The sequence below is a fragment of the Oncorhynchus keta genome, unplaced genomic scaffold (assembly GCF_023373465.1).
Source record: "Oncorhynchus keta strain PuntledgeMale-10-30-2019 unplaced genomic scaffold, Oket_V2 Un_contig_1495_pilon_pilon, whole genome shotgun sequence".
Taxonomy (NCBI): Eukaryota; Metazoa; Chordata; class Actinopteri; order Salmoniformes; family Salmonidae; genus Oncorhynchus; species Oncorhynchus keta.
In genome coordinates, this window is record NW_026279050.1 from 194,911 (window position 1) to 211,088 (window position 16,178).

Sequence of the window (16,178 nt, forward strand, 5' to 3'; positions counted from 1 at the left end):
ATACCACGGCTAAGGGCTGTATCCAGACGCTCTGCGTTGCGTGATGCATAAGAACAGCCCTTAGCCGTGGTATATTGACCATATACCACACCTCCTCTGGCCAATATACCACGGTTAAGGGCTGTATCCAGACGCTCTGCGTTGCGTGATGCATAAGGACAGCCCTTAGCCGTGGTATATTGCCCATATACCACACCTCCTCTGGCCAATATACCACGGTTAAGGGCTGTATCCAGACGCTCCGCGTTGCGTGATGCATAAGGACAGCCCTTAGCCGTGGTATATTGCCCATATACCACACCTCCTCTGGCCAATATACCACGGTTAAGGGCTGTATCCAGACGCTCCGCGTTGCGTGATGCATAAGGACAGCCCTTAGCCGTGGTATATTGCCCATATACCACACCTCCTCTGGCCTTATTGCTTAAATAACGCACGGTATATTTGCATGGTAGAATTCAATGACTATAGTTCATTCTTCCATGTTCTATGTTGAAGCTGCTTTTTAAAAGCAAACGTCGAATTTAAAACGTTATTGGAATTGTTGAATTCGATGTTCATACTGGCAAGCTAGGACGGGTGGTTTAGTTAGCTAAACGTCTGTTTGTTTGGTTACCAATGCATCTACTGCAGCTATCTAGTAAACTCGCTCGCTACTTCAGTGGATGTTGAACACATTTCTACCGGTAAATGAACATATCTTGCGGCAAATGTGTTTAATTTTAGCCATGGTATTAAAGGGATCATCAACTCTGGGCTCGATGTGTTCTCTGGAAAAGGATGTAACTCCGTGGAAGGTCAGTTCCCCTCCGCTAGCACGTCGTGGGACACACATCTCTTATTTATCTTGCTCCTTTCCACCCCAGTATCTCTACTTTCACATTCATCTTCTGCACATCTACCATTCCAGTGTTTAATTGCCATATTGTAATGACTTCGCCACCATGGCCTATTTATTGCCTTATCTTACCTCATTTGCACTCACTATATAGACTTTTTGTTATATATTTTCTATTGTATTATTGACTGTATGTTTGTTTTACTCCATGTGCAACTCTGTGTTGTTATATGTGTCGACCTGCTTTGCTTTATCTTGGCCAGGTCGCAGTTGTAAATGAGAGCTTGTTCTCAACTAGCCTACCTGGTTAAATAAATGTGAAATAAAAATAAACTAATCGTTCATTATTTTTAATAGCCTCTCGTTGATAATCTCTTACTAATTCTCACCTCTGCTGTTCTTGTTCCTGACAGCAGGTGGCGATACTGACTAACTTTACTCCTACAGCGTTACTCGCATACAGTCACCACACACAAACACTCGAAAATAAAAACGATATGTAATTATTAACGGTGCTGTGTGAGAGAGAGAGAGTCTCGCCTAACGTCCTTTTTCTAAATATTTCTCTAGAAACAGACGGTAGATTCATCTGGTCGTTTCTCTGAACAGACACACACTGTCTGATGTTTAACAGGCCAGATCCATCCTAATACACTGGACTCATTTTTAGAAAGAACGTTACCAGGCCACTGTTAAAACTCACATAAAACTACAGAGCAGGATTCTGGGTTGAGGGAGGAATACTACAGACATCTGTTTTAGTCTGCCTGTTAGAAGATGGACATGTAATGCTGCATTTACACAGGCAGCCCAATTCTGAACTTTTCCCCCCACTAATTGGTATTTTGTCCAATCAGTTCAGAACAAGATCTGATTTGAAAATATCTGATGTAAGACCAATTAGTGGAAATAATATCAGAATTGGGCTGCCTGTGTCAACGCAGCCTAAGAGTGGACATCCAGGGATAGATGTAAAAAATATATTATAATAATAATATATGCCATTTAGCAGACGCTTTTATCCAAAGCGACTTACAGTCATGTGTGCATACATTCTACGTATGGGTGGTCCCGGGAATCGAACCCACTACCCTGGCGTTACAAGCGCCATGCTCTACCAACTGTGCTACAGAAGGACCATACATATTTAACCTTTATTTAACTAGGCAAGTCAGTTAAGAACAAATTCTTATTTTACAATGATGGCCAAACACTCCCTAACCCCGGACGACGCTGGGCCAATTGTGGGACTCTCGATCACGGCTGGTTGTGATACAGCCCGGGATCGAACCAGGGTCTGTAGTGACGCCTCTAGCACTGAAATGCAGTGCCTTAGACCGGCGCACCACTCAGGAGCCCAAAATGTAATTACACCCATAGGATTACATTTTAGAATCTCTATGTTTACCCCACTCATTGTAATGTCATAATGTAGGCTTTTGACTGGGTTTGAACCTGGGTCGTTGTAGCCCTATAAGACTACATTTGATCTAAGACAACATTAGCTCAGGGAGCTGAACTAACACAAGACTTCTGGGTCTGAATTCACAAAGTGTCACTGATCTAGAATTCATTTGTCTTTTTCTATCACAATGAGTAAGATTCCATGGACAGGGGAAGGGGAGGGCGGATGGATTCACTACTGTTGGCTGTTAGTACCAGTACAACCTTTACACAGAGAGAGAGAGAGAGTAAGAGAGATGTACGGACGCCCACACACACACAGATGGCCGCACATGCACACACAGCCATACAGACCCACCCATGTCCAGGAATGCACACACACTTCCCTATGTTAGTTGTTCATTAACGGTCCATTATATTGAGAAAATACAACCAGTCAGATATACAGCTAGGGTATTTCAACTGGGAAATTCAGGACCACTCTGCTGGGACACTCCACAGTCTGCTGAGACATATAGAAGTAGACCACTCTGCTGGGACACTCCACAGTCTGCTGAGACATATAGAAGTAGACCACTCTGCTGGGACACTCCACAGTCTGCTGAGACATATAGAAGTAGACCACTCTGCTGGGACACTCCACAGTCTGCTGAGACATATAGAAGTAGACCACTCTGCTGGGACACTCCACAGTCTGCTGAGACATATAGAAGTAGACCACTCTGCTGGGACACTCCACAGTCTGCTGAGACATATAGAAGTAGACCACTCTGCTGGGACACTCCACAGTCTGCTGAGACATATAGAAGAAGACCACTCTGTTGGGACACTCCACAGTCTGCTGAGACATATAGAAGAAGACCACTCTGTTGGGCCATCTACAGTCTGCTGAGACATATAGAAGAAGACCACTCTGTTGGGACACTCCACAGTCTGCTGAGACATATAGAAGAAGACCACTCTGCTGGGACACTCCACAGTCTGCTGAGACATATAGAAGTAGACCACTCTGTTGGGACACTCCACAGTCTGCTGAGACATATAGAAGTAGACCACTCTGCTGGGACACTCCACAGTCTGCTGAGACATATAGAAGAAGACCACTCTGTTGGGACACTCCACAGTCTGCTGAGACATATAGAAGTAGACCACTCTGTTGGGCCATCTACAGTCTGCTGAGACATATAGAAGTAGACCACTCTGTTGGGACACTCCACAGTCTGCTGAGACATATAGAAGAAGACCACTCTGTTGGGACACTCCACAGTCTGCTGAGACATATAGAAGAAGACCACTCTGTTGGGACACTCCACAGTCTGCTGAGACATATAGAACCACTCTGTTGGGACACTCCACAGTCTGCTGAGACATATAGAAGAAGACCACTCTGCTGGGACACTCCACAGTCTGCTGAGACATATAGAACCACTCTGTTGGGACACTCCACAGTCTGCTGAGACATATAGAAGAAGACCACTCTGTTGGGACACTCCACAGTCTGCTGAGACATATAGAACCACTCTGTTGGGACACTCCACAGTCTGCTGAGACATATAGAAGTAGACCACTCTGTTGGGACACTCCACAGTCTGCTGAGACATATAGAAGAAGACCACTCTGTTGGGCCATCTACAGTCTGCTGAGACATATAGAAGAAGACCACTCTGTTGGGCCATCTACAGTCTGCTGAGACATATAGAAGAAGACCTCTCTGTTGGGCCATCTACAGTCTGCTGAGACATATAGAAGAAGACCATTCTGTTGGGCCATCTACAGTCTGCTGAGACATATAGAAGAAGACCACTCTGTTGGGCCATCTACAGTCTGCTGAGACATATAGAAGAAGACCACTCTGTTGGGCCATCTACAGTCTGCTGAGACATATAGAAGAAGACCTCTCTGTTGGGCCATCTACAGTCTGCTGAGACATATAGAAGAAGACCACTCTGTTGGGCCATCTACAGTCTGCTGAGACATATAGAAGAAGACCACTCTGTTGGGCCATCTACAGTCTGCTGAGACATATAGAAGAAGACCACTCTGTTGGGCCATCTACAGTCTGCTGAGACATATAGAAGAAGACCACTCTGTTGGGCCATCTACAGTCTGCTGAGACATATAGAAGAAGACCACTCTGTTGGGCCATCTACAGTCTGCTGAGACATATAGAAGAAGACCACTCTGTTGGGCCATCTACAGTCTGCTGAGACATATAGAAGAAGACCACTCTGTTAGGACACATTACATTTGACCAGAGCCCAATGGGTCCTGGTATAAAGTAGTCCACTGTATAATCAATATGGTGTTATTGGGGACACAGTCATCTCTCAGAGAGAGAGACGTGGTTATCTCTACCTTGCTACCATGAAAAGACTTCCACCCTGCTTCCATACAGAGAGTAAACGCAAGTATTTCTTGTGACTGTGCCTCAAAACCAAATGTTTACCTGGTCCACCGCTCCACCCTGGACTTGACCAGCCTCTTATGACCAGGTCCACCTCTACAAGGCAGCAGTGCCCACCTTCGCTCGGACCCTAAAGGACATCGCCCTCAAACGCAGCCCCAACACTTCACACAGGAGCAGCAGATCAATAGACACCCCGCCCAGGCCAGCAAGACACTCTGCCAGACCTGCGGGACCCCCCCCACGCCGGGAGGGGATGCCCCTCCTGACCACCCCCCCCACCTGACCACCCCATACACCTGACCACCCCATACACCTGGGACCACCCCATACACCTGACCACCCCATACACCTGACCACCCCATACACCTGACCACCCCATACACCTGACCACCCCATACACCTGACCACCCCATACACCTGACCACCCCATACACCTGACCACCCCATACACCTGACCACCCCATACACCTGACCACCCCATACACCTGACCACCCCATACACCTGACCCCCACCCTGACCACCCCATACACCTGACCACCCCATACACCTGACCACCCCACCCCATACACCTGACCACCCCATACACCTGACCACCCCATACACCTGACCACCCCATACACCTGACCACCCCATACACCTGACCACCCCATACACCTGACCACCCCATACACCTGACCACCCCATACACCTGACCACCCCATACACCTGACCACCCCATACACTCCACCCGCAAAGAGGGCCTCAACATGAAAGTCACACATACGCCCAGGCCGTGAGCAGGCAAACAGGCCCAATCCCCACTCTTACACTAGCCCAAGCCAATGGCATGTACCAGATGCTCAGCAGGCTCTGCTCACACTTACTGGCCTGTGGCCAAACCACACAACTAACAATATTGGACACTTTATGGAATACAAAGAATTCACTATCTCATCCTGGAATATCCAAGGCCTGAGGTCATCTGCCTTTGGCCTAAAGAGCAGGAACCTGGACTTCATCAAAGAAATTGGAAATACAGACATTGTCATCCTACAAGAAACCTGGTACAGAGGAGACGGACCCACTGGTTGCCCTCTAGGTTACAGAGAGCTGGTAGTCCCATCCACCAAACTACCAGGTGTGAAACAGAGAAGGGACTCAGGGGGTAAGCTCATTTGGTATAGAGCAGACCTAACTCACTCTATTAAATGAATCAAAACAGGATCATTTTACATTTGGGTAGAAATTCAAAAGGAAATGATGTCCTCCTGTGTGCTACCTATATCCGCACACTTTGATGGAGACAGCTTCTCCATCCTGGAGGGGGAAATCAATCATTTCCAGGCCCAGGGACATGTACTAGACTGTGGCGACCTAAATGCCAGAACCAGACAAGAACCTGACACCCTCAGCACACAGGGGGACAAACACCTGCCTGGAGGTGACAGCATTCCCTCCCACATATGCCCCCCTAGGCACAACTACGACAACATAACCAACAAAAACGGGTCACAACTCCTGCAGCTCTGTCGCACGCTGGGTATGTACATAGTCAACGGTAGGCTTCGAGGGGACTCCTATGGTAGGTACACCTATAGCTCATCTCTTGGCAGTAGTACTGTAGACTACTTTATCACTGACCTCAACCCAGAGTCTCTCAGAGAGTTCAAAGTCAGCCCACTGACACCCCTATCAGACCACAGTAAAATCACAGTCTACTTAAACAGAGCAATACTCAATCATGAGGCATCAAAGCCAAAGGAACTGAGTAACATTAAGAAATGTTATAGATGGAAGGAATGCAGTTTGGAAACCTACCAAAAAACAATTAGGCAACAACAAATTCAATCCCCTTTAGACAATTTCCTGAGTAAAACGTTCCACTGTAATAGTGAAGGTGTAAACTTGGCAGTAGAAAATCTTAACAATATATTTGACCTCTCAGCTTAACTATCAAATCTAAATATCTCAAATAGAAAACCGAAGAAAATGAACAACAATGACAAATGTTTTGATGAAGAATGCAACAATCTAAGAAAGAAATTGAGAAACCTGTCCAACCAAAAACATAGAGACCCATAAAACCAGAGTCTACGCCTTCACTATGGTGAATCACTAAAACAATACAGAAATACACTACGGAAAAAGAAGGAACAGCTCGTCAGAAATCCCTCTAACCACTTCTGGGAAAATTGGAAAACACTAAACAAACAGAAACATGAAGAGTTATCTATCCAACACAGAGATTTATGGATAAACCACTTCTCCAATCTGTTTGGCTCTATAACAAAGAACAAACAGCAAAAACATATACATGATCAAATACAAAGCTTAGCATCACCTATTAAAGACTCCCAGAACCCACTGGATTACATGGAATGAGCTGCAGGACAAAACACAAACCCTCCAACCCAAAAAGGCTTGTGGTGTTGATGGTCTCCTCAATGAAATGATCAAATATACAGACCACAAATTCCAATTGGCTATATTAAAACTCTTTAACATCATCCTTAGCTCTGGCATCTTCCCAAATATTTGGAACCAAGGACTGATCACCCCAATCCACATAAGTAGAGAAAATTTGACCCCAATATGCATCAACAGCAACCTTAGGAAAATCCTCTGCATTATCATTAACAGCAGACTTGTACATTTCCTCAGTGAAAACAATGTACTGAGCAAATGTCAAATTGGCTTTTAACCAAATGACCGTAAAACAGACCATGTATTCACCCTGCACACCCTAATTGACAACCAAACAAACCAAAACAAAGGCAAAGTCTTCTCATGCTTATAAAATCCATGTACACAAACAACAAGGGTGCGGTTAAAATTGGCAAAAAACACACACATTTCTTTCCACAGGGCCGTGGGGTGAGACAGGGATGCAGCTTAAGCCCCACCCTCTTCAACATACAGTATATACCAACGAATTGGTGAGGGCACTAGAACAGTCTGCAGCACCTGGCCTCACCCTACTATAATCTGAAGTCAAATGTCTACTGTTTACTGATGATCTGGTGCTTCTGTCACCAACCAAGGAGGGCCTACAGCAGCACCTAGATATTCTGCACAGATTCTGTCAGACTTGGGCCCTGACAGTAAAATACAAATTCCATCTAGACACCGTTGCCGTAGAGCACAAAAAACTATACATACCTCGGCATAAACATCAGCACCACGGGTAACTTCCACAAAGCTGTGAACGATCTGAGAGACAAGGCAAGAAGGGCATTCTATACCATCAAAAGGAACATAAAATTTAACATATCAATTAGGATCTGGCTAAAATAATTGAATCAGTTATAGAACCCATTGCCCTTTATGGTAGTGAGGTCTGGGGTCCGCTCACCAACCAAGACTTCACAAAATGGGACAAACACCAAATTGAGACTCTGCATGCAGGATTCAGCAAAAACATCCTCTGTGTACAACGTAGAACACCAAATAATGAATGCAGAGCAGAATTAGGATGATACCCACTAATTATCAAAATCCAGAAAAGAGACGTTAAATTCTACAACCACATAAAAGGAAGTGATTCCCAAACCTTCCATAACAAAGCCATCACCTACAGAGAGATGAACCTGGAGAAGAGTCCCCTAAGCAAGCTGGTCCTGGGGCTCTGTTCACAAACACAAACACACCCCGCAGAGCCCCAGGACAGCAGCACAATTAGACCCAACCAAATCATGAGAAAACAAAAAGATAATTACTTGACACATTGGAAAGAATTAACAAAAAACAGAGCAAACTGGAATGCTATTTGGCCCTAAACAGAGAGCAGAATACCTGACCACTGTGACTGACCCACAATTAAGGAAAGCTTTGACTATGTACAGACTCAGTGAGCATAGCCTTGCTATTGAGAAAGGTTGCCGAAGGCAGACATGGCTCTCAAGAGAAGACAGGCTATGTGCTCACTGCCCACAAAATGAGGTGGAAACTGAGCTGAACTTTCTAACCTCCTGTCCAATGTATGACCATATTAGAGACACATATTTCCCTCAGATTACACAGACCCACAAAGAATTTGAAAACAAACCCAATTTTGATAAACTCCCATATCTATTGGGTGAAATACCACAGTGTGCATCACAGCACCAAGACTTGTGACCTGTTGCCACAAGAAAAGGTCAACCAGTGAAGAACAAACACCATTGTAAATACAACCCATATTTATGCTTATTTATTTCCCCTTGTGTACTTTAACCATTTATACATTGTTACAACACTGTATATATACATATAATAGGACATTTGTAATGTCTTTATTGTTTTGGAACTTCTATATGTGCAATGTTTACTGATCATTTTTATTGTTTACTTGACTTTTATATATCTACCTCACTTGCTTTGGCAATGTTAACACATGTTTCCCCTGACAATACAGCCCCTTGAATTGAATTTAATTGAATTGAGAGGGAGGGAGAGAGGGAGGGAGAGAGAGAGCGAGAGCGCACCAGGCCTGGCTTAGTGTGCTGTGCTGGCATGCCATTGACAAACCACAGGGTGCTCCTCTCCTCTCTGCTTGGCATGGGAACACAACAGACTCCTACCAAGTCTTGGAGACAGTACTACTACACTACTACAGTACTGCCTCTCATAAACACTACAAAGACCCATTCAGACCCACAGCACTGGCACTGAGAAACTATTGGAATCCTACGTCCCAAATGGCTTCCTATTCCCTATACAGTAGTGCACTACTTTAGACTCGGAGCCATTTGTGATGCAGATGTACGGAACGTAGATGAATCCCTATCTGCTCTGGTAGGTGACATCATCCTCTCTCCTCCGGAGATGTGGTTTGATCTTCATGATAAATGTGGTTAGAGTCTCTCTCCTCAGAAGATGTCTTTGATCTTCATGATACATGTGGTTAGAGTCTCTCTCCTCAGGAGATGTGGTTTGTCTTCATGATAAATGTGGTTAGAGTCTCTCTCCTCAGGAGATGTGGTTTGATCTTCATGATAAATGTGGTTAGAGTCTCTCTCCTCAGGAGATGTGGTTTGATCTTCATGATAAATGTGGTTAGAGTCTCTCTCCTCAGGAGATGTGGTTTGATCTTCATGATAAATGTGGTTAGAGTCTCTCTCCTCAGGAGATGTCTTTGATCTTCATGATAAATGTGGTTAGAGTCTCTCTCCTCAGGAGATGTGGTTTGATCTTCATGATAAATGTGGTTAGAGTCTCTCACCTCAGAAGATGTCTTTGATCTTCATGATAAATGTGGTTAGAGTCTCTCTCCTCAGAAGATGTCTTTGATCTTCATGATAAATGTGGTTAGAGTCTCTCTCCTCAGGAGGTGTGGTTTGTCTTCATGATAAATGTGGTTAGAGTCTCTCTCCTCAGGAGGTGTCTTTGATCTTCATGATAAATGTGGTTAGAGTCTCTCTCCTCAGAAGATGTCTTTGATCTTCATGATAAATGGTTGGTTCAGGAGATGTGGTTTGATCTTCATGATAAATGTGGTTAGAGTCTCTCCTCAGGAGATGTCTTTGATCTTCATGATAAATGTGGTTAGAGTTCCTCAGGAGATGTGGTTTGTCTTCATGATAAATGTGGTTAGAGTCTCTCTCTCAGGAGATGTGGTTTGTCTTCATGATAAATGTTTGTCTTCATGATAAATGTGGTTAGTCTCTCTCCTCAGGAGATGTGGTTTGTCTTCATGATAAATGTGGTTAGAGTCTCTCTCCTCAGAAGATGTCTTTGATCTTCATGATACATGTGGTTAGAGTCTCTCTCCTCAGGAGATGTGGTTTGTCTTCATGATAAATGTGGTTAGAGTCTCTCTCCTCAGGAGATGTGGTTTGATCTTCATGATAAATGTGGTTAGAGTCTCTCTCCTCAGGAGATGTGGTTTGATCTTCATGATAAATGTGGTTAGAGTCTCTCTCCTCAGGAGATGTGGTTTGATCTTCATGATAAATGTGGTTAGAGTCTCTCTCCTCAGGAGATGTCTTTGATCTTCATGATAAATGTGGTTAGAGTCTCTCTCCTCAGGAGATGTCTTTGATCTTCATGATAAATGTGGTTAGAGTCTCTCTCCTCAGGAGATGTCTTTGATCTTCAGGATAAATGTGGTTTGATCTTCAGGAGATGTGGTTTGATAAATGTGGTTAGAGTCTCTCTCCTCAGGAGATGTCTTTGATCTTCAAAACATGTGGTTGATCTCAGGAGATGTCTTTGATCTTCATGATACATGTGGTTAGAGTCTCTCTCCTCAGGAGATGTCTTTGATCTTCATGATAAATGTGGTTAGAGTCTCTCTCCTCAGGAGATGTGGTTTCTACAAAACATGATCCACTGTTTGCTTCATCACACCACCCGTACTGGAAGTGGTATGTAGAAGGTGACCCAATCCTATGCCCACTTTAATGTTACTGCCTCAGGGTGTGTATTATAGAGCATCTATTCTGGAAGGTGTCGGTATTCAAGCAGGACAAAGTTAGAGGCACAGAGGTTGTATTAAATGACTCATGTAGTCATAGAACATCATTCTGTGGTTGGAGGAGCCGGTTCTCAGTACCGACCGTACAGACCGCTATGAAGCATCCCTGTTACAGGGACATAGAGGAGAACAGAGGAGACTATAACTGACCATGGTTTGGTTTGAATGACAGCTGGTGATTGTAGAGTCGGTAGCCCTACTGTTAACACAGTCAGTCAGTCTGTATGTCTACTGTTAACACAGTCAGTCAGTCTGCATGTCTACTGTAACACAGTCAGTCAGTCTGTATGTCTACTGTTAACACAGTCAGTCAGTCTGTATGTCTACTGTAACACAGTCAGTCAGTCTGTATGTCTACTGTAACACAGTCAGTCAGTCTGTATGTCTACTGTAACACAGTCAGTCAGTCTGTATGTCTACTGTTAACACAGTCAGTCAGTCTGTATGTCTACTGTTAACACAGTCAGTCAGTCTGTATGTCTACTGTAACACAGTCTGTCTGTCTGTATGTCTACTGTTAACACAGTCTGTCTGTCTGTATGTCTACTGTTAACACAGTCTGTCTGTCTGTATGTCTACTGTTAACACAGTCAGTCAGTCTGTATGTCTACTGTTAACACAGTCAGTCAGTCTGTATGTCTACTGTAACACAGTCTGTCTGTCTGTATGTCTACTGTTAACACAGTCAGTCAGTCTGTATGTCTACTGTTAACACAGTCAGTCAGTCTGTATGTCTACTGTTAACACAGTCAGTCAGTCTGTATGTCTACTGTTAACACAGTCAGTCAGTATGTATGTCTACTGTTAACACAGTCAGTCAGTCTGTATGTCTACTGTTAACACAGTCAGTCAGTCTGTATGTCTACTGTTAACACAGTCAGTCAGTCTGTATGTCTACTGTTAACACAGTCAGTCAGTCTGTATGTCTACTGTTAACACAGTCAGTCAGTCTGTATGTCTACTGTTAACACAGTCAGTCAGTCTGTATGTCTACTGTTAACACAGTCAGTCAGTCTGTATGTCTACTGTTAACACAGTCAGTCAGTCTGTATGTCTACTGTAACACAGTCTGTCTGTCAGTAACACAGTCAGTCAGTCTGTAGATCTACAGTAACAGTCAGTCTGTACTGTAATGCTAACTGTGATAGTGTATGTCATGATAAAGTCCCCATCAGTCAGATCACTAAGAGGATGAGGTTCACTCTGCAGGACCAGATGGCTCTCAGGAGGGAGTGGAAATGGACAAGATGTTATGACACCATCACACACACACACGCATGCGGACACACCAGGGGAGGCTGCTGAGGGGAGGACGGCTCATAATAATGTCTGGAACGGAGTGAATGGAATGGCATCAAACACATGGAAACCATGGAAACCATGGAAACAATGGAAACCATGGAAACAATGTGTTTGATGTATTTGACACCATTCCATCGTATTCCTCTCCAGACATTATCAGGAGCCTGTCCTCCCCGATTAAGGTGCCACCAACCTCCTGTGGTTGACACACACGCACCAACGCAAGCGCACGCGCACACACACACACACACACACACACACACACACACACACACACACACACACACACACACACACACACACACACACACACACAGACGGGTGTGCGCACAATCAGACGCACGTACGCTCACACAAATTCACACCCAGTATGCAAACACACACAAATACACAAGCACAAGTGAACACACACACTACACACTAATAATACAATGACTATGACTATGTAAATGGAGGGAAACAGTGGAGTTCTGTATTTCCAGCTGTAAATGTAACCTCTAACCTCCAGTCAGTCAGTCAGCTTTAGTGTCTTTGTCACCAAGCATCTGCAACTTCCGAGACCAGTTATATTGCCAGAACAGTCTACTGTTACAGGGCTGAGAGAGAGAGAGAGAGAGAGAGAGAGAGAGAGAGAGAGAGAGAGAGAGAGAGAGAGAGAGAGAGAGAGAGAGAGAGAGAGAGAGAGAGAGAGAGAGAGAGAGAGAGAGAGAGAGAGAGAGAGAGAGAGAGAGAGAGAGAGAGAGAGAGAGAGAGACCACTCTAAAGTCTAAACAGCCAACAGTCACAAGGTATCAATAGATGCATCTGTAGGTACAATCACATAGTTGTTCACTTACATGACAGTTCTCTATACAGACGTTGACCATGGAAACCAGAAGCCCTGAGAACTGATCTGGGATTGTGTTGCATTGTTTCATTTCACCTTTAAAGTCCCATTGAGGTGTATATCTCTTTTACAAGGGAGCCCTGCATTTAGACCATTTCTAAACACAACATCACGCAAATATACAAGATTACAGAATATAGTCAAGTCAAGACAAGAGAAACAATCACATTCTTCAATATAGAGGTTCCTGATCAACAATGTGAACAGTCCAAGAGGCACTAGTAGATTTAGTTGTTCCATACATGGGGTGCAAAGAAACCAAAAGATGATTTAGCCAAATGTGTGTAGCCTGAAGGAATCTCCAGTTAGCCATCCCTGAGACGGGGTTTGGTCATTCCTACATCTACAGTTTATTCATGATGTTAGGTCTGGCAGAAGTTTATGTAAGAGAGCTTTAGAAATAAAAAGAGACTAATGAAACGATCTACGTGACTTCAAGGATCAGTTTACTCTCCCCAAATCCTTACCATAACCACGTAGGAGGGACACAACAGACCTTAGATCAGTGTTTTCTAGGACAACTTCATACCTTACTCTTCTTATTATTACCTCAGTGCTTACCGCTTGTCCTACATACCTTTGCGTGCGTCCTACATTGAAACCGCTGCTGATTGGTCCTTTGCTGATCAGAGGTGGGCTGACTCGTAGAAATAGAGAAAGCTCATTGGTCAGTGGTAGATCTCCTCTCCGTCTATTGGCTGAGTCGGCTTTCAGAGCTGGAGACCCAGCCGTACATTGGGTACTGTGTGCAGTGTCTCTCTTCCTGTGTTACCGCCCTTGGGGTGAGAAAGAAAGTGAGTAGCAGTGAAGCCTTCGTATTCATTGGAGCAGTACAGTAAGTAACTATAGCTACTGTCATTTGATCGCTTGCGCCTTCTGGAGTGAACTGAAGACGTGTGGATTGAATTTGCCCAGTCGCTGTAGATTCAGGTGAGCATCCATCGAGGTTACACATTTGTGAATCGTTTTACCCGCTATCTAACGTTAGATACAACAACCGTGTGGCCATTTCACTATTTCGCTAGCCAGTTAGCTACCTGGCTATGCTACGTTAGCTGACGTTTCGTGCTTCTCGGGTCTGCCAGTGAGAGATACAAGCTTGGTGTTTGTGTTGACAGATTTGGTAACTACCTAATGATCCGATGCGGATAAATGTGTGACTGATAGCTGTAGTTAGCCAGCTAGTTATGGGATGATGTTGATGTTGGACTGTGTCGGCAGTTCAGGGGCGTATTCGTTGCGGAAACTGTTTACGGTTTAACAGAACAAGACGGGAGTTTCTATTCGTTCGATTTGCTTCCGTTTAGGAAACGATTTGCAACAGAATGGGCGCAATGAATACGCCCTAGTTTACGTTTTCTTGCTCTCTCCTCTTATCTACAAATGTCTTTGGTAATAACTTTGTCACCATTTGCCCTCTTAGCTCTGTTCCTCATCTCTAGTTAGCTAATCAGCTAAGTTAGTTACCTAGTTATATTATCAGACAGACAGACAGTTAGTTACCTAGTTATATTATCAGACAGACAGACAGTTAGTTACCTAGTTATATTATCAGACAGACAGACAGTTAGTTACCTAGTTATATTATCAGACAGACAGACAGTTAGTTACCTAGTTATATTATCAGACAGACAGACAGTTAGTTACCTAGTTATTTCGACCAAATAGTCCGTAGCTACTGAATCAGAATGATATAGAAAACTGGTGAACTAAATAAATGTTGTTATTATACTAGCTAGCTACTGTGAATTAATGTACCTACTAACGTTACAGCTTGTATGTTTTAGGCCATTGCCAAGTTAGTTAGTTTGTTGTTGTTGATCAGGGTCCTACAGCATCGCGACAGGACCTGTGGACCACAGTACGCCACCTCCCTGTCGCAACAGGGCCGCGCCTGTCTGTCAAATCACTGTTTATTTGTCACATGCGCCGAGGACAACAGGTATAGTCAGTCTGTCGTTGTCAGAACAACAAACCAATCCGTTTTGAAATTCACTCCGCGAGCTAGCTGCCCATCTTAACTATAAGGTTTTACAGAGGTGACTCAGTTAAACGTGGGTCTTGCTCAACTCAAATCGGCATGGTTGTCATGCGTTTCAGACTGTTTACCATGTAAACAAGGTGTGTGTGAGAGAGAGAAAAAAAATAGCAAATGCGATGTGTGTGTGCGCGGGCACTTCCATTGTTAGTAGCAGCAGAAACAATGCCCTGTGATACACCCCAGGTTCAGCAGCCCTCCACAAAAGGTGCTTATTTAGTAGATTCCAATCCTTATCTGCCACCTGAAAGACTGCATCTCTTATGTGGTCACAACAGGCTTTGTTCTGAATGCAGGGTGTGGCCCAAGCCGTCGAGGAAAGCCTTTATAAGGAAACGTGTGAGTTAGCCCAGGTGTGAAGTTGATCACAGGCACAGATCTACAATCAGCATGTCCCCTCCAGACCCTAAGCTTTACAGTTAAAGAGAAAAACACTAACTTCTGTCACGCCGCCCAGTCCTGAGGGACAGTTCTGTCACTCCGCCCAGTCCTGGGGGACGGTTCTGTCACTCCGCCCAGTCCTGGGGGACGGTTCTGTCACAGTAGTTCTGTCACTCCGCCCAGTCCCGCCCAGTCCTGGGGGGGACTCCGCCCAGTCCTAGTTCTGTCACTCCGCCCAGTCCTAGGGGGGGACAGTAGGGGGACAGTTCTGTCACTCCGCCCAGTCCTGGGGGACAGTAGTTCTGTCCGCCCAGTCCTGGGGGACTCACTCCGCCCAGTCCTGGGGGACAGTAGTTCTGTCTCCGTCCCAGTCCTGGGGGAGTTCTGTCCTCCGCCCAGTCCTGGGGGACAGCCCAGTCCTGGGGACAGTAGTTCTGTCACTCCGCCCAGTCCTGGGGGACAGTAGTTCTGTCACTCCGCCCAGTCCT

The 16,178-nt window shown here is 44.8% G+C and overlaps 1 protein-coding gene across 1 annotated transcript in view; it reads right to left on the reverse strand.

Moving 5' to 3' along the window:
- The window catches only part of LOC127918818 (LIM domain only protein 7-like), a 58,054-nt gene extending 42,210 nt beyond the window's left edge, over positions 1–15,844 (reverse strand). The window contains exon 1 of the mRNA XM_052502053.1: positions 13,849–15,844. The gene's annotated coding sequence lies outside the window, so the exon portion shown is untranslated. The remainder of the gene's footprint in view (positions 1–13,848) is intronic.
- Between the last annotated feature and the right edge of the window lie 334 nt (positions 15,845–16,178).